Here is a 26,799-nt window from a genome sequence, read left to right as displayed (position 1 = left end):
TTGCTTTTTCAATGATCAAGAGGATGTTGGCAATCTGATCTCTGGTTCCTCTGCCTTTTCTAAAACCAGCTTGAACATCAGGAAGTTCACGGTTCATGTATTGCTGAAGCCTGCCTTGGAGAATTTTGAGCATTATTTGACTAGCATGTGAGATGAGTGCAATTGTGCGGTACTTTGAGCATTCTTTGGCATTGCCTTTCTTTGGGATTGGAATGAAAACTGACCTTTTCCAGTCCTGTGGCCACTGCTGAGTTTTCCAAATTTGCTGGCATATTGAGTGCAGCACTTTCACATCATCATCTTTCAGGATTTGAAACAGCTCAACTGGAATTCCATCACCTCTACTAGCTTTATTCATAGTGATGCTTCCTAAGGCCCACTTGATTTCAGAATCCAGGATGTCTGGCTCTAGGTGAGTGATCACACCATCATGATTATCTGGGTCATGAAGATATTTTATGTATAGTTCTTCTGTGTATTCTTGCCACCTCTTCTTAATATCTTCTGCTTCTGTTAGGTCCATACCGTTTTTGTCCTTTAGTGTGCCCATCTTTACATGAAATGTTCCCTTGGTATCTCTAATTTTCTTGAAGAGATCCCTAGTCTTTCCCCTTCTATTGTTTTCCTCTATTTCTTGCACTGATTGCTCAGGAAGGCTTTCTTATTTCTCCTTGCTTTTCTTTGGAACTCTGCATTCAAATAGGTATATCTTTCCTTTTCTCCTTTGCCTTTAGTTTCTCTTCTTTTCTCATCTATTTGTAAGGCCTCCTCAGACAATCATTTTGCCTTTTTCAATTTCTTTTTCTTGGGGATGGTCTTGATCACTACTTCCTATAAAATATCATGAACCTCCATCCATAGTTCTTCAGGCACTCTATCAGATGTAATCCCTTGAATCTATTTGTCACTCCCACCATATAATCGTAAGGGATTTAAGTCATACCTGAATGGTCTAGTAGTTTTCCCTACTTTCTTCAATTTAAGTCTTTTGGGCAATAAGGAGTTCATGATCCAAGCCACAGTCAGCTCCTGGTCTTGTTTTTGCTGACTGTATAGAGCTTCGCCATCTTTGCTGCAAAGGATATAATCAATCTGATTTCAGTATTGACCATCTGGTGATGTCAATGTGTAGAGTCTTCTCTTGTGTTGTTGGAAGAGGGTGTTTGCTATGACCAGTGTGTTCTCTTGGCAAAACTCTGTTAGCCTTTGCCCTAAATCATTCTGTACTCCAAGGCCAAATTTGCCTGTTACTCCAGGTATCTCCTGACTTCTTACTTTTGCATTCCAGTCCCCTATAATGAAAAGGACATCTTTTTGGGTGTTAGTTCTAGAAGGTCTTGTAGGTCTTCATAGAACCACTCAACTTCAGCTTCTTCAGCATTACTGGTTAGGGCATAGACTTGGATCACTGTGATATTGAATGGTTTGCCTTGGAAACGAACAGAGATCATTCTGTTGTTTTTGAGACTGCACCCAAGAACTGCATTTTGAACTCTTTTGTTGACTATGAGGACTACTCCATTTCTTCTAAGGGATTCTTGCCCACAGTACCAGATATAATGGTCATCTGAGTTAAATTTACCCATTCCAGTTTGTTGATTTCTAAAATGTTGATATTCACTGTTGCCATCTCCTGTTTGACCTTTTCCAATTTAGCTGGATTCACAGACCTAACATATCAGGTTCCTATGCAATACTGTTCTTTACAGCATCAGACTTTACTTCCATCACCAGGCACATCCACAACTGGGTGTTAATTTTTGCTTTGGCTCCATCTCTTCATTCTTTCTGGAATTATTTTTCCACTGTTTTCCAGTAGCATATTGGGCACCTACAGACCTAGAGAGTTCATCTTTCAGTGTCCTATCTTTTTGCCTTTTCATACTGTTCATGGGGTTGTACAGGAGACAGGGATCAAGACCATCCCCATGGAAAAGAAATGCAAAAAAGCAAAATGGCTGTCTGGGGAGGACTTACAAATAGCTGTGAAAAGAAGAGAGGCGAAAAGCGAAGGAGAAAAGGAAAGATATAAGCATCTGAATGCAGAGTTCCAAAGAAAAGCAAGAAGTGATAAGAAAGCCTTCTTCAGTGATCAATGCAAAGAAATAGAGGAAAACAACAGAATGGGAAAGACTAGAGATCTCTTCAAGAAAATTAGAGATACCAAGGGAACATTTCATGCAAAGATGGGCACACTAAAGGACAAAAATGGTATGGACCTAACAGAAGCAGAAGATACTAAGAAGAGGTGGCAAGAATACACAAAAGAACTGTACAAAAAAGATCTTCACAACCCAGATAATCATGATGATGTGATCACTAATCTAGAGCCAGACATCCTGGATTCTGAAATCAAGTGGGCACTAGAAAGCATCACTACTAACAAAGCTAGTGGAGGTGATGGAATTACAGTTTAGCTATTTCAAATCCTGAAAGATGATGATGTGAAAGTGCTGCACTCAATATGCCAGCAAATTTGGAAAACTCAGCAGTGGCCACAGGACTGGAAAAGGTCAGTTTTCATTCCAATCCCTAAGAAAGGCAATGCCAAAGAATGCTCAAACTACCGCACAATTGCACTCATCTCACACGCTAGTAAAGTAATGCTCAAAATTCTCCAAGCCAAGCTTCAGCAATACGTGAACTGTGAACTCCTTGATGTTCAAGTTGGTTTTAGAAAAGGCAGAGGAACCAGAGATGAAATTGCCAACATCCGCTGGATCATGGAAAAAGCAAGAGAGTTCCAGAAAAACATCTATTTCTGCTTTATTGACTATACCAAAGCCTTTGAGTGTGTGGATCACAATAAACTATGGAAAATTCTGAAAGAGATAGAAATACCAGACCACCTGACCTGCCTCTTGAGAAATCTGTATGCAGGTCAGGAAGCAACAGTTAGAACTGGACATGGAACAACAGACTGGTTCCAAATAGGAAAAGGAGGACGTCAAGGCTGTATATTGTCACCCTGCTCATTTAACTTCTATGCAGAGTACATCATGAGAAATGCTGGACTGGAAGAAACACAAGCTGGAATCAAGATTGCTGGGAGAAATCTCAATAACCTCAGATATGCAGATGATACCACCCTTATGGCAGAAAGTGAAGAGGAGCTGAAAGGCCTCTTGATGAAAGTGAAAAAGGAGAGTGAAAAAGTTGGCTTAAAACTCAACACTCAGAAAACGAAGATCATGGCATCCTGTCCCATCACTTCATGGGAAATAGATGGGGAAACAGTAGAAACAGTGTCAGACTTTATTTTGGGGGGCTCCAAAACCACTGCAGATGGTGACTTCAGCCATGAAATTAAAAGACGCTTACTCCTTGGAAGAAAAGTTATGACCAACCTAGATAGTATATTCAAAAGCAGAGACGTTACTTTGCTGACTAAGGTCCGTCTAGTCAAGGCTATAGTTTTTCCTGTGGTCATGTATGGATGTGAGAGTTGGACTGTGAAGAAGGCTGAGCGCCGAAGAATTGATGCTTTTGAACTGTGGTGTTGGAGAAAACTCTTGAGAGTCCCTTGGACTGCAAGGAGATACAACCAGTCCATTCTGAAGGAGATCAACCCTGGGATTTCTTTGGAAGGAATGATGCTAAAGCTGAAGCTCCAGTACTTTGGCCACCTCATGTGAAGAGTTGACTCACTGGAAAAGACTCTGATGCTGGGAGGGATTGGGGGCAGGAGGAGAAGGGGACGACCAAGGATGAGACGGCTGGATGGCATCAGGGACTCGATGGCTGTGAGTGTGAGTGAACTCCGGGAGATGGTGATGGACAGGGAGGCCTGGCGTGCTGCGATTCATGGGGTCGCAAAGAGTCGGACATGACTGAATGACTGAACTGAACTCATAGGGTTCTCAAGGCAAGAATACTGAAGTGTTTTGCCATTCCCTTCTCCAGTGGTCCATGTTTTGTCAGAAGTATCCACCATGACCAGGAGTGTGGGGAAACAGACTCTTGGAGGGCACAAACAAAACCTTGTGCACAACAGGACCCAGAGACCCCACAGAGACTCTGTCAGAACTGTGTCTGAGTATCTGCTGTCAAGGTGCGGGTCATCGGTGGCCTGCTGCAGGGGCTCTAGATGCAGCAGACCTGGGTATGGCCTAAGCTCTCTCGCAGGAGGGTGCCATTAACCTCACCATAGAGCCACCAGAGCTTACACAGGCCTGGGGAAACAGACTCTTGGAGGGCACAAGCAAAACCTTGCGCACAGCAGGACCCAGGAGAAAGGAGCAGTGACCCCACAGAGATTGACCCAGACCTGCCCATTAGCGTCCAGGAGTCTCCAGTGTGGGTCAGCAGTGGCCTGGTGCAGGGCCAGGGGCACTGAGTGTGGCAATGCATGCATGAGACCTTTTGAAGGAAGTGAAGTTGCTCACTCATGTGTGACTCTTTGCTGTCCCATGGACTGTATAGCCTACCAGGCTCCTCTGTCCATGGAATTTTCCAGGCAAGAGGACTGCAGTGGGTTGCCATTTCCTTCTCCAGGGGATCTTCCCTACCCAGGGATCAAACCCAGGTCTCCTACATTGCAGGTAGATGCTTTACCTTCTGTACCACCAAGGAAACCCATTATCTTCATTACCTCTACTGTAGTTTAGCCTCAGGCCAAACAACAAGGAAGGAACACAGCCCCGTCCTTGTTATACTGGACAGTAAATAAAACTGTTCTCTGCTCTAGAAGGGAGATACTATCTCTATCTTCCAAAGCTGTTCACTATACAAATATCTTCACAAAGACAGCCTGGACTAAAGACAAACTGTGCAGAAACAAAAGTCTTATGGAGAAACATCCCCAACAGTAGCCTCCCTTCTTGGGTTCTGGAGTGTTATGTTTTCCTGTTAAGTAAAAGACTTTATGGTGGACTTCCCTGGTGGTTCAGTGATTAAGAATCTTCCTGCCAATGCAGGGGACATGGGTTCAATCTCTGGTCCAGGAAGATTCCACAACCATGGGGCAAATAAGCCCGTGCACCAAAACTACTGAGCCTGCATGCTCTGGAGCCCACCAACCACAACAAGAGAAGCCATCACAATGAGAAGTCCATGCACCACAACTAGAGAGTACCCCAACTCGCCACAACTAGAGACAGTGGACAGCACCAAAGACCAGGCACAGCCATAAAAATAATAATAATAATAATAAATATGAGTTTATTGTCTTTTGGATAAGAAAATGTTTTCTTTCCCTATCTCACCCACTGCTCTTCTTCTTCCCTGCCCCTTCTCTTCTCTGAACACTGACATGCTTCAGGCCTTAGCACTTCTCTTCCCTGTCTGCAGTGACCCCATCAGTGATCTAATCCCATCACTTAAATAGTATTTATATTGCCAACAACTCCCAAACTTGTAACTCCATCCCAGATCTTCCTCTGAACCCCAAACTTGTATAACTGAGTGCCCACTCGATATTTCCACTTGGATATCTAACCCAAATTCAAACTTTCAAACTTTAGATCTGCGTTCTACCTGTGGCTTCCTCTGCATAGCTGACTGGTAATTCTATCCCAATTTCTCAGGCCAGATCTCTTGGAGCCATCATTGACCTGCCCTGTCCCCCTCTCACTCATATCCCATATCCAATCTGTCAGGACATCTTGTTGGATTTATCTTTAAAGCAAATCTCACTACTTCCACTGCTACCTCCCTGATCTGATCCAGCATCATCTCTCTGTTTGATTACTGAACTACCACCTTGCATGTCAGTCACTAAGTCGTGTCCAGCTCTGCGACCCCATGGTTTGTAGACTGACAGGCTCCTCTACTCATGGGATTCTCCAGGCAACAATACTGGAGTGGGTTGCCATTTTCTTCTCCAGGGGATCTTTCTGACTCAGGAATCAAACCCACATCTCTTGTATCTCCTGCATTGGCAGGTGAATTCTTTACCACTGCACCAACAGGAAAGCTTCTACCACCTTAGGCTCCCCAATCTTCTTCCAAAACACACAGGCACACAGAGTCTATTGTAAAAGTCACATCACTTCACTCCTCTGCATAAAACCTCAATGAAACTCATGAGAGCAGCCCCACCACTGCTCTCTCTCTTGCCTTTCCTCTCTCCCTCCACACTGGCCTATCTGTTGCTTGAACAATCTTTGACGCAGGCAGACTATATTAATCTCCTCTTGCCACTACGACAAATTACCACAAACACAGTGGCTTAAAACAACCCAAATTCATTCTCTGACAGTCTAGAGGTCAAAAGTTCGAAATCAGCTTCACTGGGCTAAAGCCAAGTGGTCAGCAGTCCTGGTTCCTTCCAGAGGCTTTCAGGGAAAAGCCCATTTTCTTGCCTTTTTCAGTTGGTAAGTGGCCTCTTGAGCTTCTTGGCTTGTGGCTCCTTCCTCTGACTTTAAAATGCATCACTCCAACCTCTATTCCCATCATCATGTCACCTCTGACTCAGACCTCTCAGTGTGCTTCTTATAAGAAGGGTTGTGATAACACTGGGTCCATTTTAATAGTCTGGATAGGTTCCCCATTTTATGATCCTTAATTTAATCCCATCTGCAAAGTCCATTTTGCCATATAAGATAACATTCACAGATTCTGGGCATTATGACATGAACATATTGGTGTTGGGGGGTGGGTGGCAGTTACATAATTCAGCCTACTATACTGACCGCAGGGCTTTTGCTCTGGCTACTGTCCCTGCATGGAACACTCTTCTTCTAGATAATTACTTGGCTGATTCCATTATCCCATTCATATTTCTTCTCAGGTGCCACCTTCTCAAAAAAACCAACAAAGAGTATCCTACTTAAAATACAACAGGGAATTCCCTGGAGGTCCAGTGATTAGAGGGGCTTCCCAGGTGCCACTAGTGGTAAAGAACCTGCCTCCCAATGCAGGAGACTAAGAGACATGGGTTCAATCCCTGGGTCAGGAAGACCCCCTGAAGAAGGAAATGGCAACCCACTCCAGTATTCTTGCCTAGAGAATCCCATGGACAGAGGGGTACAGTCCACAGGGCTGCAAAGAGTCAGACATGACTAAAGCGACTTATCATGAATGCATCATTGGTTAGAAACTGACACTTTCACTGCCAGGGCCTGGGTTTGACCCCTTGTCAAAGAACTAAGATCCCACAAGCTGCATAGCGTGGTCAAAAAATAAAATAAGATAAATAAAATAAAGTAAAAATAAAACAGTCAACCACTCCTCACTCCTGCATTCCTGATTCCCTCCACCTTACCTCACCCACTCTACCTTTTTCTTGTAGGAGCCACTACCTTCCAACTCTACTACATAATTTGCTTCTTTACTGTCTGTCTCCATGAGCTCAGTCACTGTGCCTGCTTTGTTCATGGGTATATCTCAAGCACATAAACAGCACCTGGAAGAGATCAGGAGTTCAATAAACATTTGTTGACTAGGTAAATATGTCATAGGCCTCAGAGACACAGAACACCAAAAGCAGGTCATGTTTTTCAATATCAACTAATAAGAGCTCATGCTCCCAGCAGTTTCAGTTTCAGAAATTAAATCCTCACCACATTTAGTCCAACTGTAGGTGCCAGTTCCTGCATGACAAGGCTGCTCTGCTGGGCATACCCGACCCCATCCTGACCGCCATGACACTGCTGTTCCTGCTTCCTAAGCACAGGGGAGTCCGTTCAGTCCCCAGTTCTCCACAACTCAGAACCAGCCCAACATACTTAATGACAAAGGATAACTAAGGGACTAAGAAAACAAAGAGTGGTTTAAATGCTACCAAAAGTTAACCACTCTTCTTCTGAAACTAAAAATACAAACTCATTTTCAGAACCTCTTGCCTAGTCTCCATGATTTCTCCAGGTAACAGATGTCAGTTCACCCCTTCCACCACGGGGGAGGTTTAAGAACTCTGCCGATAACCGACAGTCCAAGCAAAACTGTTACTTGACTCAGAGAGAAGAATCTAAAATTTACCTCCAAGAATTTTTATTTCTCTGCCCTAGAATTGGCCTCTTCCAATTAAATTACAAAGGATATACCATCTCCAGGGCTTCCCAAGTGGTGCTAGTTTTAAAGAATCTACCTACCTACTTACGCCTCAAGCAGGTAGACATTAAGAGATGCAGGTTCAATCCCTGGGTCAAGAAGAACCCCTGGAGAAGGGAACGGCACCCCACTCCAGCATTCTTGCCTGGAAAATTCTATGGGGCAGAGAAGCCTGGTGGGCTATAGTCCATGGGACCACAAAGAGTCAGATACAACCAAGCACACACACAACACACACAAACATACCATTTTCAACCCACTGGGGGTTATTCTTAGCCTAAGAGTTGTAACACAACAATCCACGGCAACTCAATAATTGCATAGTTTCTAAAGTCTAAAGCTGTTCAATATGTATTTTTAAATTTATGTTATTAAGTTTTGACTGTGCTGGGCCCTTGTTGCTATACCAGCTTTTCTCTAACTTCGGCGAGGGGGTGGAGGCCTACTCTAGTCGTGGTGTGCAGGCTTTTCATTGTGGTGGCTTCTCTTGTTTCAGAACACGGGCTCTAGGGTGCACATGCGTCAGCAGTTGCGGTTTCCAGGCTCCAGAGCACAGGCTCAATAGTTGTGGTGCATGGGCTGGTTGCTCCGAGGCATGTGGGTGGGATCTTCCCAGATCAGGGATGGAACCCGTGTCTCCTGCATTGACAGGTGGATTCTTTACCACTGAGTCACCAGGGAAGTGCTACAGCTGTTCAATTTTTTGAAAACATCCTTTGTGGGGCTTCAATGGAGCAATCCAGAATAGTAAGCTTCAACAACTTCAGTCAATTCATTTTTAAGGTACCCCTCCCCCAAGTTTGTGGTGTCTATTTGCATCCTTTTTCCTGTAATAATATCTCTCCTTTAATCTTTGGCAGGTGGCGCTAGTGGTAAAAGAACCTGCCTGCCAATGCAAGAGAAACAAGATACATGGGTCAGTCTCTGGCTCAGGAAGATTCCCTGGAGGAGGGTATAACAACACACTCCAGTATTCTTACCTGGAGAATCCCATGGACAGAGGGGCCTGGAGGGCTACAGTTCATAGGGTCACAAAGAGTCAGACACAACTGAAGCAACTTAGCACACAATCTTTAGCAAGTGCTTAGACAAAGCCATGAGTAATAATATATACTCAGTCCTCACAAGAAAAAACAATAATTTTCAGAGACTAGAGGGTCTATCAGAGAAGGCAATGGCACCCCACTCCAGTACTCTTGCCTGGAAAATCCCATGGACGGAGAAGCCTGGAAGGCTGCAGTCCATGGGGTCGCTGAGGGTTGGACACGACTGAGCGACTTCACTTTCACTTTTCACTTGCATGCATTGGAAAAGGAAATGGCAACCCACTCCAGTGTTCTGCCTGGAGAATCCCAGGGACAGGGGAGCCTAGTGTGGGCTGCCGTCTCTGGGGTCGCACAGAGTCGGACACGACTGAAGCGACTTAGCAGCAGTAGCAGCAGCAGAGGGTCTATATGTAGAGGGAAGAAAAAATTCTCCAAAGAAAACATAAAGGATACTCTTGACTTTTATGACTACACAGAACTCTCAGCACCTCCCTCTGAAACATCTGCTTCCAGTTAACTGCACCACCTTCAGACCTTCCCCAACTCTGCTTCTGCTGCTGCTAAGTCGCTTCAGTCGTGTCCGACTCTGTGCGACCCCATAGACAGCAGCCCACCAGGCTCCCCCATCCCTGGGATTCTCCAGGCAAGAATACTGGAGTGGGTTGCCATTTCCTTCTCCAATGCATGAAAGTGAAAAGTCAAAGTGAAGTCGCTCAATCGTGTCCAACTCTTAGCGACCCCATGGACTGCAGCCTACCAGGCTCCTGTGTCCATGGGATTTTCCAGGCAAGAGTACTGGAGTGGGGGCAGAAAAAAGAAAGGTTCTTGAAAGAAGCCTTTCATTTGCATATCTAAAAGCCTTAGTCAAGACATTTTCTTAAAACAAAAGAAGAGTTTACCCTAAAAGCTGAATTCAAATTGCCCCTAGAAAGCTCTGAGCCTTTGAGTTTGGCAGCGTTTTTTTAGCTCAAGAAAAAAAAAAAAGTTGAGGTTGAGGTCCAGCTACAGTGATCTGGTTTTATTAAGAGATGACTAGTACCCTTTCCAAGGTGTCAAAACAACATTTCAACATGCAACAAGAATTATGAAACAGCAAAATCTTTCTAAAAGATGTGAAAGTCATTTCCTGCAGAACTCTGAGCTGAGCCCATATTTAATGAAATGGGTACCCACAGAAGAACTATCTCCAAAGGAATATGTGTCATGTGCAGAAGTGACAAATAGAGGAGGGAGGACCAGAAGGACTCTAAAACCTAAAGGGAATTCAACATCACCTTCTAGGTGAGGCTTTGTTTAGTCATATTATCAAAACTTCTCAACCACCACTCTCCACCTACACACACACACACACACACACACACACACTTCCTAACCTCATTCCTTGTAAGTTTTTTTTCTCCTTACATACATCATTATCTAATATCTTATATATTTTAGGTATGCACATTTTTTAAGGACTTAGTCACCAGAATGTGAGCACCACTGGAGCAGGGATTTTTCAATTTTATTCACTACTTGTATCATCAGGACCCAGAACATTATGTAGTACATGGAAGGTACTGAATAAATATTTGCTAATTAAATGGATGGATGGATGGAAAATTCTGAAGTTCTAAAGAGCAAACTGTCAAATTCTAAATAAATTGACTATGTGAAGATAGCAGCACATTTTGTAGCAAGCAGACACACAATATTTGCCCATTTAAAGGTTTTTCACAATTTCTCCTGATAACGCACAGCAAAGAACAGTAATGAAACATTTCAAAGTAACATCATCACAGAAGTCTGTTGATTTCTCCATGTTAGCTTCTAAGATCCCTAACAGCAAAAACTGGGTCTCCAGCCTTAGTGACACAGTGCTTAGTAAGCACTAGTTCCTTCACAGGCACCTAATGAATAAATGAAGTAAAGTAAGATGTCTAGTTCCCACTATGTGCGTGTGTGTGTGCTAAGTCGCTTCAGTTGTGTCCAACTCTTATGATCCTATAGACTAAACAGCCTACCAGGTTCTTCTCTCCACGGGATTCTCCAGGCAAGAATACTGTTGTGGGTTGCTATGCCCTCCTCCAGGGCATCCTACAACCTAGGGATCCAATCCTATGTGGCTGATCTTTCCTACAAATTTCCCTACAAAGCAACTGCTTCAGTTTCTTTCTAAAATAGTCTTTGAATAAAAGTCATTATTTGTTAGAATTTTAAGTTCTTTGAAGACAGAAAAAAAAAAAAGGAAAAAACTGTCAGGGGGATATTTCTTATTTCCAGTGAATGCATACTTCGGGACAAGTGACCTATGTTTTCTCATAACTGCAAACTATATGCTCAGTTGCTCGTCATGCCTGATTCTTCATGACCCTTTGACTGTAGCCCGCCAGGCTCCTCTGTCCATGGGATTTCCCAGGAAAGAATACTGGAATGGGTTGTCATTTCCTCCCCCAAGGGATCTTCCTGACCCAGGAACCAGCATCTCCTGCATCTCCTGCCTTAGCAGGCAGATTCTTTATCTGCAGAACCATCAGGGAGGCAAGCTATATAATAGTTTTTAAATTCTTATGAAAAACAAATAAACATTTTGAGAGATTTACTTTTAGACCTGATGTCTCTTTCCTGTCAGATGAGATAAGGTGAGACAAAGAAAGTGCTTTGTAAAAAACCAGCCCTGTAAACACAGTATATTATATTGTTGTCATTTTTTTATAGTGTTAAAGACCATAAAGAAAAGAAGTCTGCATCTTTTCTTTTTGGCCCTTTCCACTAGCTTCCATGCAGAATTTAACAGAATTTCAAATCATCCCTTTCCTCCCCTCTCAGAGGGAGTACTAGGACATTATACGAGAAGCCTTACAAGCATATAGGAAAAGACGCGCTCCCTGAAAGACTTCACTGATTGAACCTGTGCCAAAATTTCACTTGCTTCCTCCCTCCTTCAACCTCCAACTCCTTCCAAAATATGGGGGAGGGGGAAATCAGTGTTTCATTTATTGATGCTGCCAAGGCTACAGCTAAATAGCTAAATGCAGATGAGAAAGATATGGACGTATATTATCTCATGAACTAACTGAATATTCAAGCAATAAACCAGAGGCCTTTTCCTACATGAGTTTGTAATGGTCAAACAGGTACAGTGCAAGCCACCATACTCAAGCGGGTTTAAGAAGAATTCTACGGTATTAGAAAAATGACTTAACATTAAAAAGAGCTACGGAAATCTATGAATTCTCCAAAGAATTGAAAGGAAAAAAATGAGATCACAAAGTTAAATGCTCTGTACCTAGGGGAAAAACACCATAATATAGCAGTTTTTCACCACCTAGTCAAGTTTTCATTAAATGCTGTTGATATTACTAAGGGAAAAAGCTGGATCAACAAAGTGTCTAAAATACCACTCTGAAAGAAACTCTAAAATGAAGGTCAGTTTGTCTTTATTCTTCCCCCAAAATCTCCTTCTTTGGGCTACCCAGGCAACAAGCCTGCTTCTGAGATGTTGCTTCCACTTACCCTCTCTCAAATATCTTTCTTCTGAGAATAAAATACCAGAAAACTATGAGTATACAGTTGTAACTTTAACTCTCTAGCTGACATGCACACTTTGGGAGGAATAAATAAGCAGTTTATGACCCCAACGTAACGTACCTACTACATAGAAATTTCAGTAATAACCACTATGGCTGAATGGTGCCATGTTGGCAAAAAAAGACAAGAGAAGTTTCCCAGCGAAGTAGGTTCCCAAAATGATTCTTAAGCAAAATGTAGGACTTACCTAGACCAAGAAACAAAGCTTAGGGGAAGCCTCTTGGAAAAACGAAGCCAGAATCAAAAGGCAGAGGCCAAGTCATGCAGAGCCTTTTTGGTTGTGCAGAATAGTTTAAAACCTCATCCTAGCAGAGCAGACCTCGTAGGACCATTTTGAAGAGTTTATCACCAGGACGGACAATGAGCTAATTGTATAGTATCACCTTTTCTGCTTTATTGACTGCGCCAAAGCTTTCAACTATGTGGATCAAACAAACTGTGGAAAATTCTTAAGGAGATGGGAATACCAGACCACCTTACCTGCCTTCTGAGAAATCTATACACAGGTCAAGAAGCAACAGTTAGAACTGGACATGGAACAACAGACTGGTTCCAAATAGGAAAAGGAGTATGTCAAGGCTGTATACTGACACCCTGCTTATTTAACTTATATGCAGAGTACATCATGAGAAACACTGGGCTGGACGAAGCACAAGCTGGAATCAAGATTGCCGGGAGAAATATCAATAAACTCAGATATGCAGATGACACCACCCTTCTGGCAGAAAGCGAAGAAAAACTAAAGAGTCTTTGTTGAAAGTGAAAGGTGAGTGAAAAAGTTGGCTTAAAACTCAACATTCAGAAAACACAGATCATGGCATCTGGTCCCATCATTTCATGGCAAATAGATGGGCAAACAATGCAAACAGTGAGAGACTTTATTTGGGGGGGCTCCAAAATCACTGCAGATGGTGACTGCAGCCATGAAATCAAAAGACGCTTCCTCCTTGGAAGAAAAGCTATGACCAACCTAGACAGCATATTATAAAGCAGAGACATTACTTTGCCAACAAAGGTCTGTCTAGTCAAAGCTATAGTTTTTCCAGTAGTCATGTATGGATGTGAGAATTGGACTATAAAGAAAGCTGAATGCTGAAGAATTGATGCTTTTGAACTGTGGTGCTGGATAAGACTCTTTGAGAGTCCCTTGGACTGCAAGAAGATCCAACCAGTCTAACCTAAAGGAAATCAGTCCTGAATATTCATTGGAAGAACTGATGCTAAAGCTGAAGCTCCAATACTTTGGCCACCTGATGTGAAGAACTGACTCATTGGAAAAGACCCTGATGCTGGGAAAGACTGAAGGCAAAAGGAGAAGGGGACGACAAAGGATGAGGTGGTTGGATGGCATCACCAACTCAACAGACATGAGTTTGAGTAAGCTCTGGGAGTTGGTGATGGACAGGAAAGCCTGGCGTGCTGCAGTCCATGGGGTCACAAAGAATCAGATATGACTGAGCAATTGAACTGAGCTGAATTGAACCATTTCTGAAATTCCTATACATTTCAGCCAAACTGTATAAGCTATTTTAGAGTGAGATATTTCTCACTAGAAACTTGACAAATATGACCATCAGATAATTATGTCGTAAGCCTTTGCTCTGCAGCTTATTACACTCAGGACCTGCTTGCTCTCTGTTTTATAGACACTTAATTGTTTTTAATCTTTGTTGTTTTGTGTGCCTGTTTATGCTCAGCAGACCAAAGTTACTCTCTGTTACTGCATTTATAAAAATCGATTTGGGGGTTAATCATCTGACACCAATTATCTTGTTTGTGCCATACAGATAACTCATTATGTACACATGTTGTTTTTCACCCAAATAGATTTTAGCCACATAGAATTTATGGCTTTAAAAAAAAATAGACTTCCATAAACAGGAAGCAGCTACACAGGTAAACAAAAATATCAAAGCTTCTTCCTTAACACAAGAGCCGGAAATTGATTACAATCTGGCTATATGATGGGAATCTAACCAGTCATGGTTTTCAGATCAAATGATATTTGCTCAACATTTATTTAAAAGAAGGCAAATCATCAACCACAACTGACCCAGCCTCTTAAGGTGTATTCTGGGATAGTTTTAATCACATTTAGACCACAGCAGGACCCAGGCTCCAGTTTAAGAGTTTCTCACTATGTGAAAGTCTTGCTAATAGCACAACTCTGGAACCAACATTTTCCTCGTATTAATCGCTCCTACTTCATCACAAGACTGTTTTATTCTAAACTTTCAATATAAAAGCTACCTTAAGGAGAAGAGAAAATGCTCAGAAGCAAAGTCTAATGACATACCCTATTGCACCTGCAAGTTTTGGTTTTATTTTGATCACAAAACAAAGAAGTCATAGTTTCACTACTTGAAAGCACCTCAAAGATGAATTACCATTAGTCACAGAAACAATCCACTTCTGACATTCTCTTAAGAAACATTCATTAGGTAATAAACTTGTTCATTTGCACTCATTACCCAAAGAACTATTCTCTTTTTTATCTTACGCTTCTGACACTGAGCTAAAACACCTCACTGCAAATACAGGTATATTGCAGTGTTTCACTGCAATTGAGAAATGAGTTCTAAGGAAAGGAAAGACAAAGACCTCACTATTTTCAGTGAAAACTACTGTTTGGTAAAGCCTTTTATTCCAAGCTCTTTTAGACAGAAAATGGTTTGTTTCAATTAACTCATAATTATATTAAGTGTCAGAGAGAAAGACTTCAACAAAATATCTACCAGTCCAAAATACACAGCATTTAAAAACTCTCCACCATCTAGAAAAATGGTACTGATGAACCTATTTGCAGGGCAGGAATAGAGACATGGATGTAAAGAATAGACATGGGGCGTAGAGGGGTAAGGGGAGGGTGGGACGAATTGGAAGAGTAGTGCTAACACATATATACTACCATGTGTAAATCATATAGCTAGCGAAAAGCTGCTGGGCATCACAGGGTGCTCAGCTTAGTGCTCTGTGATGACCTAGACAGGTGAGATGGGGTGTAGGTGGGAGGAAAATCCAAAACGGAGGGAATATATGTATATATATATAGCTGATTCACTTTATTGTACAGTGGAAACTAATACAACACTAGAAAGCAATTATACTCCAATAAAAAATAAATCAATCAAAATAAAAATAAAACCCTCCACCTGTCCTAGTCCTTTACAAGACTTACTACTATATATACATATATATGTGTGTATGTGTCTGTATATATAAATACATATAGTTCAATGAAAGTAAATTTTGTTCATCAGTTGCTAGGTACTTATGTATGTTTCTTGGATAGAAAACACTTTGCGTCTTCTTTGTAGCATCTAGTCCACTGGGTAGATTTTAAAATAAAATTGGTGACTCAAACAGCACAGCTCAGAAGAAAAGCATCCTGTTTTGTGCTCATAGAGCGATAGGCCCGGCTGTGAATGTAATGACTGCTTGGTCCTTTTGAGAGAGAATACTGAAGTGCTCACAGAGTGGATGACTCCGCAGTCTCTTAACAGGGAGCTCTGCTGTGAAAACAGAGTTCTGCTGGTTTCTGCCTGGAACAGTCCAGTGACATTGAAGGAGGCAAGAAGAGGTTCTTGTCAGAATCACATGCAGACAGAAAGCTGCTGTCCACAAATTAGTTCCCAAGCCCACCTACCTGTGGCTGTCATCCCCAGTTTAGAAACAGAATCAATACCAGCCAGTAGAGATTTCAGGAAAGAAGGTCTGTTGTGGTCAAATTTTGATCAACATAAGCTTTCTTCCTAATATACTTCTGATGCACTTCATATAGAGGATACAGTATTAAAAGCTATTAAGTTTTGTCTGATTTCATTTTCCTCTTAAGCTTATTTCAGCCTTTTGTTTGAAATTAGATTAGCAACTTCTCATTTTTCTACAATGAACATTGATTACTTTTATAACCAGGAAAAATAAACTAAGAACAAGGAAATTATATTTGAGGCAGTGTGGTTATCAAACTCTTCTCAGTTAAACTCTTCCTCATAGGAAACAAAGACAGACATTCATCTTCCTCGCTGTGTCTCAAAATATTCACCAAAACTTCTTTTCAAGAATACTTTCTGCCAATTATTTTTATTTCATGGAGATTACCCAACCCCCAACCCTTTCAGATGTTTTCTCTCAAAGGCCTAGACTGACCTTTTTCCCCAAGGCCTGAGAATAATGAACATTTTCATATCACAAACTTCTCAGACCTGTTCAGAGGGCCCTCATATATACAAGTTCACCTTTCAGAGACAGTGATGATGCCCTCAGAGCACCACATTCAGAACACAATTACTTCAAATACATCAATTCTCAATATTTCAAGTATGTGCGGGGGAAAAAATTGGCAATTATTATCCTGGAGCAAAATTACAACTATGTCAAATTTAGACATGTATTTCCAGCTCCATATTAAATCAGTAACGAGGTGGCATATAAACAAACCAACTAATGTATCCATGATAAATATTTAAACTTTCAACTTAGGATGTAAGTTAATGAGCTCTTTCAAGACAATGAAATAGTTTGAAATATACACAGCAGGCAAATAAATAACAGTAGGCTTTTTTAAAATCCCTTTAACTCAGACCAGGTGCCAGGTCCCTCATGTCAGTTTCTATCCTCTGATTTTTGGAGGTAAGTTATGATCTGGCCCTTTGACTGCCCTAGACTGTCTGCCATGACTAGACAAAGCAATAGATTATAGACAAGTCAGCCACGGTTCTCCCTCCCCATCAGGTACCTTCCTAGCCCAGAGCATGAGCCTGTTAACTTTAAAGCGATGCCATGTTAACACTGTTCCAAAGCCCCTCATCAAAGCCGCTCTTCACAGCTGTGGCTCAAGACTGGGCCCCCACCCCCCACCCCGCCCAAGTCAACATGACCAACCTGCAGCTGCTTTCAAGTTTTGCTCCAAAAAAAGCTCGCAAGTTTGGGCTTTAGAGAAGTTTCTTTTGGTGCCAGACCACTTTGGGGCATTTAGGCAGTTTCTTCAAAAATTTTCAAGTCCCACTGAGTAGTTGTCTAGCATTTTTGAAGTGTGCAAAGTGCAAAACATCACACAAAAATGTCTTTCTTATGTATTTCAAAGGCTCAGTCTGCTCCATCGTTTTTAATTAGCCTATTCTGACTCAATTAAATTCATTCATTCATTCATTCAAAACTGAATTCCACGATTCAATTTAAACCAATTGTCTAAGCTTCACAGGCAACTAATTTTCACCCCTGCCACAGTACACAGGGAAAAGCATGAGCCCGGTTAAAACTTACCTATATTTATGTCTTTTGTCGATATTTTATAGCACTGGGCCAGAAAGCTCAACTGATTAGAACAAGGTGCTAATGAGGCCAAGGCTGTGGATTCATCTCCACATGAGCCAATTAACTTCACTTACACAAAACCACCATTCCACAGATGCAGATTAAAATTCTAAACCCAGTCAGCCATGTAAAAAAACATGCCAGTGAGCTCAAGAGAATATTTAGAGAAAGAGTGTGGGTAGCTCAAGGAAGGTCACCATCATTGTTTAGAGAATGGAGGGAAATTAGTGGGTCATTCACTCAGCAATTAATATCCCACATCTGCTCCATGCAATGTAATATGTCAGGTCAGTGGTAGATAGGAAGAAAACTAAGGTGAGCAGAGCAGTTTCAATCTGCCATTTGACTTCAGGAGCAGTCCTGTCCAACAAAGAATTAAATATTAAGGCTGAGATATATAAAAAAGAAACTACAATACAAGCAAGGAGTAATTAATAGGCATAATGAAAAGCGAAAGTGAAAGTGTTAAATTTCTTAGTTGTGTCCAACTCTTGAATCCCATGGACTGCAGCCCACCAGGCTCCTCTGTCCATGGAATTCTCTAGGCAAGAAGACTCTTAAGAGTGAGTAGCCATTCACTTCTCCAGGGTATCTTCCCAACCCAGGAATCAAACCAAGTTTCCTGCATTGCAGGTGGATTCTTTACCATCTGAACCACCAGGGAAGCCCTAAAATAGGTTTGTTTTTTTGGTTTTTTTTTTTTTTTGTATTTCATGTTTTATTGACTTTTACAGGTTATGTAGAAGTGCTGGTGATACCTGCTGGAGCAAGAAGAATCAAAGTTGTGGAAGAAAAGCCAGCACACAGCTATTTAGGTAACCTGTGTAAAGACACAGCCCATCCAAGTTCAAGCTTAGCTGCCTTGCCCTGAGAGTTCTGTGATGACCAGAACGTCAGTGTGTTTCTAATTACATATATGAATTTCCCAGGAAGCACCTCCTCTGAAGTAGGAATTTTTTTCCTTCCCTCCCAGGGACTTCCCCGGAGCAAAAGCAATGTGGTTGACTATGCGTTTTTTGGCAGCAGAGGCGGGGGGGAGTTATTAATTACTTCTTTTTTTTTCTACTTTTTATATTAATTTTTATTTTTTTATTTTTTATCTTTATTTTTTTATTTTATTTTTTTCATTTTTTTTTACTTTAAAATCTTTAATTCTTACATTATAATACAGCATGAAATTTTAAAAGCTCCATAGTCTTACAAACAACAGAGAGTTCATATTCAGCTAGTGTGATCAAAAGTGACTTAGTGGAAAAAAAGGAATTTTGGTCTGGGGCTTATGGGAAAAATTGAGAGGGAAGTCTAGAAAATAGGTAAAAACTAAATAACAGAAGGCCTTGAATACTAAATAAATAAACTTTATCTTTTAAGAAACAGAGAATTTGTAAGAACTTCCCTGGCGCCCAGAGTTAAAACTTCACCTTCCAATGCACGAGGTGCAGCTTCGATTCCTCATCAGAGAGCTAAGATCCCACACGCCTTACGGCCAGAATACCGAAAACATAAAACAGAAGCAATAATGTAACAAATACAATACAGATTTTTTTAAATGGTCCACATCAAAAAAAAATCCTTAAAAAAAAAAAGGAAACAGAGAATTAGTAGAAATTTTTAATACAGCAATAACCTGAATAGAGTTCAGTGACTACACCGATTGTGGCTTGGCAAACCATGGAGACAGGGACTCGGGACAAAAGCAGAGAAAATGAGGCTTTCCCAGTAGCTACATCTAAGACTCAGTGCAAACAGAAACAGATTCAGAAAATACTGGGAAAATGGAAATTGCCAGGATTTGGCAGTGGATCAGATGGAAGAAATTATTGAAGGAAGGGAAATTAAAAATGTATGAGGATTCAAAATCCAACGATGGGGTAATGGTAGTACCATAAGCAGAAATAAAGACTAGAAATAAACGGGATAAAATGAGCCAGGAGGAGTCAGAAAGGTAAATAATGATGATGAATTTGTGTTTATATACAGTGAGTTTGAAGTACTGGCTAAATACTCAACCGGATTCATAAATAGGCTTTAAAGATGCTCCCAACTTACGATTTGTTTTCTACTTTATGATGGTGCAGAAGCAGTTTGTATCAGTAAAGACAGTATTTGAATTTTCAATATTGATCTTTACCCAGGCTAGCGACAGGCAGTGATACCCCTCCTGTTGTTGGCCAGCGGCAGCAATCCATAGCTCCCGGTTAGTCACATGACTACAAGGGTAAACACTCAATACACTTATAACCCTTCTGTACCCACTCAATCTGCTTTTCACTTCTAGTACAGTATTCAATAAATTACATGAAATATCCAACACTTGATTATCAAATGGGCTTTGTGTTAGATGATTCTGCCCAACCGTAGGCTAATGTTAAGTGCTGAGCACATTTAAGGTAGGCTGGCCACATTATAATGCCCAGTAGATTAAGAGTATTAAAAAGCATCTTCAACATAAGATCATTTCAATTTACAAGGAACTTATCGGGAGGTAATCTCTTCATAAGTCAAGAAAGATCTGTAGTTGTAAGAAGGGGTAAGTCAATAATATCGAATGCCGCAGAAGATAAAGGAGAATGAAGAGAGAAAAATCTATCTGATAATGAGGAGACCTGGTAGTTCACTGAACATATTTCCACTTTTCTTCTTCCTTCTGAGCACAGAGAGCTGGTACTTCCTCAATGGACCCCTTTAATTAGATGGGGCCATGTAACTAGTTCTGGCCAATGAGTTTCAGCACAAGCGCCGTATCTCATTTCCAGGTGAGAAAATGTAATTTGCGAGTACAAAACCCCGTGGAATTCTCTTTTCCTTTGCCAAAGCAACCTGCAATGTTCCAGATATGGACTACTTCATCAGCCTGGATCTGAGAGTGATGCTGCCATGGGGCAGCATCCCCAGGCCACTCCCAACATTGCAGTGGTTGTCTGTGTAACACACGTTGAGAAGCTAATTTTTGTGGTTTTAAGTGACTGACAGAGCAGGATTTGGGGGAACCCTCAAGAAAGCAGTTTCACAAGTGGTGAGGAAAAAAAAATCTGTTTTGTGAGGTGCCAAGAAGTGATAGGATGGGAAAAAGTGACATATTCAGCAAGATCATTGTGTCAGTAAATCTGGTCATGAAAAGATGGAAAGGATTCAGCAACTTGAAAGGTTAACAGAAAAGAGAACTAGATTATGAGACCTTTTGTTGTTGCTTTAGTACAGGGAAGCAGTCCCAAGGAAGAAAGAATATGGATGGGGAAAAGATTAACAGAATAAGATTTCAAAGGAGTTGGAAGTGGGTCAAGGTATAAAGAGTCGCACCTCTTCCTCTAAGGCAAGAAGAAGAAAGATCAGGGCCTTTGGGAAATATTGTGATGGGAATGTGAGAAGCTGAATGCACTCATGTCAGATGGTTTCAACCAGTCAGCAGCGCCATCTTCCTACACAAAGGCTGTCATGTTTTAGCATTATCCTGGATATTACTGGTACTTACAAAATACTACTAAAAGCAAAATCTTTCATAAAACTCATCCTCCTCTTAAGGCACAGTGAATGACTATAATGTTCTGAACAGAGTGCCAAGCAAGATGAGGGATATGAGCATATAGGGCACGTACTGTAGTCTCTTTTATAAACAATGAAAATTATTATATATTTAAAATTCATGAAGAACATAAAATTGTATGTAACCTAGGGTTAAGATGTGAATGACAGAGAAGACAGTGATTATTCAGGTTTAGGAAAAGTCAAGGGAAAAGATCTCTTTAAAGCACTGGAGCTTGGAGGCATGCAGGATTTATAAAACAGATCACCAGTCTAGGTTCAATGCATGAGACAGGGTGCTCAGGGCCAGAGCACTGGGGTGACCCTGAGGGATGGGATTGGGAGGGAGGTGGGAGGGGGGTTCAGAATGGGGAACACATGTACACCCATTGGTTGATTCATGTCAATGTATGGCAAAACCACTGTAATATTGTAAAGTAATTAGCCTCCAATTAAATAAATTTTTAAAAAATAAATAAAATAGCAAATAAATAAATAAACAGAGACATAAAAAATGGAGGAATTCCTAGTGTTTAAAATGACCTCAGCCGAGCACGCAGACCAGGATGAGTTCTGCATGCTCTTGGGATGAGAAGATTAACCTGTCTAGGGTAGGATGTGTGTGCATGTGTTCAGTCAAAATTTAGCCACATCCAATGAGAAAACAACTCTGACTAATTTAAGGATTCAGACAGATCACAAAACTCACAGGAGAAACATAGAACTAGGTTTACTGGTTAAGCAGCCAGAATCAACGACCAAAAATGTAATGCAAGACCAGCCTAGAAGATTCTAATGTAGACACCAATGGACACAGACACCTTAGGACGCACTGTTGACTCCAGATACCATCACTGATGCCTCTGGAAACTGGATGGGTGTTGCCACTGCCACCACATATTACAGTGCATTCTGGGAGGGCCACATTGCTCTGTATCTCTATCTTATGATTCAGAGTCTAGGAGAAGTATGTCCAAAAGAGAGAACCTAGATTACGTGCCATGACAGATGACACCACAAGGGAGGCAGGAAAGGTGACTATCTGGTATCTTCAGTTTCCATAACAGGGGTGTAGTTCTGCTTCATAAGGCAGGGGATTCCCATAGTTAAATGGCTCCATTAGTGGTTGGAATTCCATTAGTGGCTGGCCATAAGTCTACTACAGTGTTTATGACAAGCAGAAATATGACTGGAATAATTAATGGAGGATGAAGAAGTGAATATAGAGGACTTGAAATTTAGACAAAAGAATTTAGCTTCCTACTGAAGGAAAATCGGAACTATTAACGATTTCAAAACAGAATAGAGAGGCATATCAGAAACAGATTAGGTGATTTATAAGTATCTGTTCAATGAATAAATGTTTAAAGCAGTAAGACTAGATGGAGTGAAAATTGGACTAAAAGGATTAGAGACCAGAATGTTGGCTACAGCAGTACTCTAGGCACAAGAGAATGACATCTTGGAACTAGGGAAGTAGAAACAGGAATTAAAATTTCTTATATGAAAAGTATTTTAAAGACAAGATCAACAGGCCCTAGAGATTGACTGAGTACAACAAACAAAAACGAGTAAATTACCTCCAAAATGATTCCAAATCTTTCAGCAGAGATCACTGAGGAAATTTAGACCAAGGCTGGTCTGGGTGAATTTTCACTCTGAAGACTATAAATTTTTTCCTTCCATCTCCAATCTGCTGTTAAAACCACCCAATGAATTTTCCACTGAACATTTCATTTTCAGGTCAAGAATATCCATTTGGTTCTTCTTTAAAGTTTAAAATTCTCTCGTAAGATTTTCCCTCTGCCCTTAATAAGGTAATATTTCCCCTTCTTTCTTTGAATATATTCATAATAGTCAATTCAAAGTCTTTGTCCCTTAAATTCAATACATGAGTTATCTTGGAGTTGGCTTTCATTAAATTTTTTTCCTGGTTATGGACCATATTTTCCTGGGTATTTTTTTTTAATTTATAATAATGGAGGGTTTCTTGCACTCAATATTGTGGACAAATCACTATGAAGACTCTGAATTCTATTATCTTTCCCTTGAAGAGTTGACTTGTTTTCTTAGGTGGCTCAATTACTTAGTGATTATCTTGAACCTTGTATGAAAACCTGGTGTGCCTGGGTTTATGCTTCATTAGGAAGGATTGGTAGAAAGCACAAGGTGTTTTCCAAGCTTCTCTAAGTTGGCAAAATTCACCCTCCAAACTTTTTCTCCTCCTTTACTATAGGATGTGGTTCTTTGTGGTCTTTCTGATGTCTTAGCTGGATTTTATTATAATAAATATTCATGAGATGTTAACTATTCATAGGTTTTTCCCTATAACTGAGCTAGAACGCCAATGTCCCCAGCACATTTCAACCTCCAGCATCTCTGTTCCACTCTCATCTCCCACGGGCGCAAGTCTGAGCTCTCTGGTAAGCTTGAGTAGTCTCAGCTGGGACATATGAAGCCCAGTCCTCAGCCAAGGTAGGTATGGGGAACTTCCATACATATTTCTGAGGTTCTCATTTTCCTCTCCAGTACCCAAATATTCTACCTGCTATGCTATCTTGAACTCTAATCTTTATCTCTTTAGCATCTTCTGTTGTGACTGGGAAATGTTTCCCAGGTTGACATTCAGGTGAAGCATGGCGCTTATCTTGTGAGTGTCCTCTCTTTCAGAGATTACAGTCTTGCATTAACCTGCTGTCCAAAGCCTAAAAAACATTGCCACATACATCTTGTCCAGTTTCATTACAGTGTGTGGCATGAGGCTATCCTTGTAATAACTTCATCACAGTCAGAAGCAGAAAACTAAAGACATTAACCATAAGGGGATACTGAAACAACAAAGTGAAAATTCAATCCACTTCTGACATCTGCTTTGTCTCAGACCCTTATGATGAGGCCAGCTACCCATATTCATTCCTCAGGAGGCCCATAAGTGCTGGCTTCAGCTGAGCCCCTCACTCTGGCATTTGTCCAGACTGCTTGCCAGTTTGACATTTAACCTCTCTCCTCAATCCTTCAAGTTCATTCTTACTGGGTTAGGAGGAGGGGAAGGCAGTTTCTCCTCCTACTTGAAAACTTTTGCCAGCCTTGAAACTGGGAGCTATTACATTGCCTGAATTTTAAGAAGAAACTTCTTTCTCTCTAGCTCTCACTAGCTTCTCCACATAGGAAGAATAGCAACATAACTAGTGGCTTAGGTTGCGAGAGGAAGTGTTCTAGGAAGGTAGGCGGCCGATCCTCCTCCGTGCTTCTTGTTCTCTCATATAAATCAGCCTGTTCCCAGGTGGCATGAAGTGCAGGGGTTGCCCAGAAGGTTTGTGCCCAGCTGCTCTGTCCACTCTAAGCCAAACCAGTCTGATTCATTGGAAGAAAGAGCAGGAAGCTACTTAGACCTTGAGCACAGGCGCTGTTCAAGATCATATTTCCTAGTAAAACTGAACCCAGAGTAGAAAGGTGTATGATTCACTGACCCCCTCAAACTTCAACAATGCCCTGGCTTAAGCCCTTCTCCTCACTTTGGTGACTCACTTAGACCTTTTTCTTTAACTTTGAAGCTCAGCTCTTGCTTTGAGCCTTCTTCCTCACTTTTATCAAACCCAGCTCTACATGCAAGAGAATCTTTCTGCCAGCTCCTGCCCTACGGGACATACAACAACCATAATTCTCCCTCCCTAGTTCTTGCTGGAAATATGAGATTAGAATCCCCCCTAAAAATACATCATTTTTACTTCTAAAATAAGCTTTATTTGGTACTCACCTTTATTGATTAAAGTGTCAGTTGCTTCAGTTGTGTCTGACTCTTTGTGACCCCAATAGACTGTAATCCAGCAAGCTCCTCTATTCATGGAATTCTACAGGCAAGAATATTGGAATGGGTTGTTGATTAAAGTACAACATAACTCATACCAAGAACAAGGGATCAGTCCCCATGTGGACCAGTTAATTTAACTTGGCTCCTCATCACCTTAGCTAACATGTTACTTCTCCAAGCTCTCCAACCAAGTGGAACCTACGGGGAAACCATAATGATTAACAGGACTCCAAGACCTTTAGTGGGAAAACAGTCTAAGACTCGTACTGATCAGCAAGAGTCATCTTTGTGTATCAGGGATAGCATTATCATTATATTACCTATATTATCACTAGAAGACACCTCCAAACCAAAGAATTTTCCTTCTTGGATGTGAGACACATTGAGGAAAAGGTTAAATGTTGGGAGAAAGTACAGGATAAATTTTTTATCCTCAGAGCAGTCATGTCAATAGTTATGAAATATGATTATTAACATCATTAAAAAATTTTCCCACAATAGAGAATAGACAGTGAACACCTTCAAGGAATATACAAAACAGCTGTGAAAGCAAGACTCATTCATATGAAAGTATTGCCAACAATACAAAACAGTACACAAGAAGTGTCCAAATAAATGGAACAGGTAATGTGGCAGGAAAAGATGCTGTGTTTCAGATGATTTCCATCTCCAGTCTCAAATTGGATGCTGGGATCTAAGCTGGACTTTATAGTTGAGTAAAATTATTAGACTGAATCACATGAAGCCATCGGGTTTTTACAGGTCAAAAGGGCTCAATATTAGCAATTTTATATTGTTCAACCTAATAGCTGGGAGGTCTCTTTTTTATGTGAAAAAGAAAGTTTGGACTCTGCAGCAATGGGGCACATGGGGAACGGAAATCCATGAACAAGTAGACTGTTTAATTAAAGCTTCTTCTAAGTGAAGTTATATATAGCATTTCCGTTTTCAGTTATGCACTTTAAAAGTAAATAAATGCATGGAAAAGCACCAAAATGGTGTGCTTTGAGTAACGACTCACACATCTGTTGTCTCATTTACTCTTCACAACAATCCTGTGAGATGCATACTTTCTCATTTTTTTTTTTTTTTACAGGTAGAAACTCATGGTCAAAAAAGAATCTTGCCAGGTCACACGGTAGTAAAGAGGGCACCTGGTGATGTCACTGACAATTTCCTGCCCCCATGTAGTATACTGGAGGAGAAACCCAATCCTCGCCTCCCTGTAAAAGTAAGTGATTGATTGATATTTTAAGGTATCTGTCATCCATGCGTGACAGAGCAATGCAAATGTTTCTGAATTCAGGATACTCAAAAATCCTGTAGATTTTAGACTGTAAATTCACGGAGACTGACACTTTTCATATCTATTTAGTACTTGCAGATAAGAAAAGATTAAGATGAGTACTATAGCTTTCCTTCATGCTCAACAAAGTTGAAGGGTGATACTATTTTTGCTTTAAAATTGTTCCTAAAGAATTCTCAGACTGTCTCCAGCTAGGCCCTCACTCCATGTGATGTCAACCTAACAAAAGAGTCTTG

At 41.0% G+C, this 26,799-nt stretch overlaps 1 long non-coding RNA gene across 4 annotated transcripts in view; it reads right to left on the bottom strand.

Moving 5' to 3' along the window:
- LOC138437756 (uncharacterized) overlaps positions 1-25,371 on the bottom strand; it is an 87,874-nt gene extending 62,503 nt beyond the window's left edge. For 3 of the 4 annotated variants that reach the window (XR_011256138.1, XR_011256137.1, XR_011256136.1), the window contains exon 1: positions 25,204-25,364. This is a non-coding gene — a long non-coding RNA (uncharacterized lncRNA). Of the gene's footprint in view, positions 1-25,203 lie in introns of all 4 variants that reach the window. The other variant, XR_011256135.1, reaches the window with a different exon arrangement.
- Positions 25,372-26,799: the final 1,428 nt, after the last annotated feature.

Source organism: Ovis canadensis, chromosome 3 (assembly GCF_042477335.2).
Source record: "Ovis canadensis isolate MfBH-ARS-UI-01 breed Bighorn chromosome 3, ARS-UI_OviCan_v2, whole genome shotgun sequence".
NCBI lineage: Eukaryota > Metazoa > Chordata > Mammalia > Artiodactyla > Bovidae > Ovis > Ovis canadensis.
The sequence above is the reverse complement of the archived record's forward strand: the minus strand, read 5'-3'. Positions and strand labels throughout refer to the sequence as shown.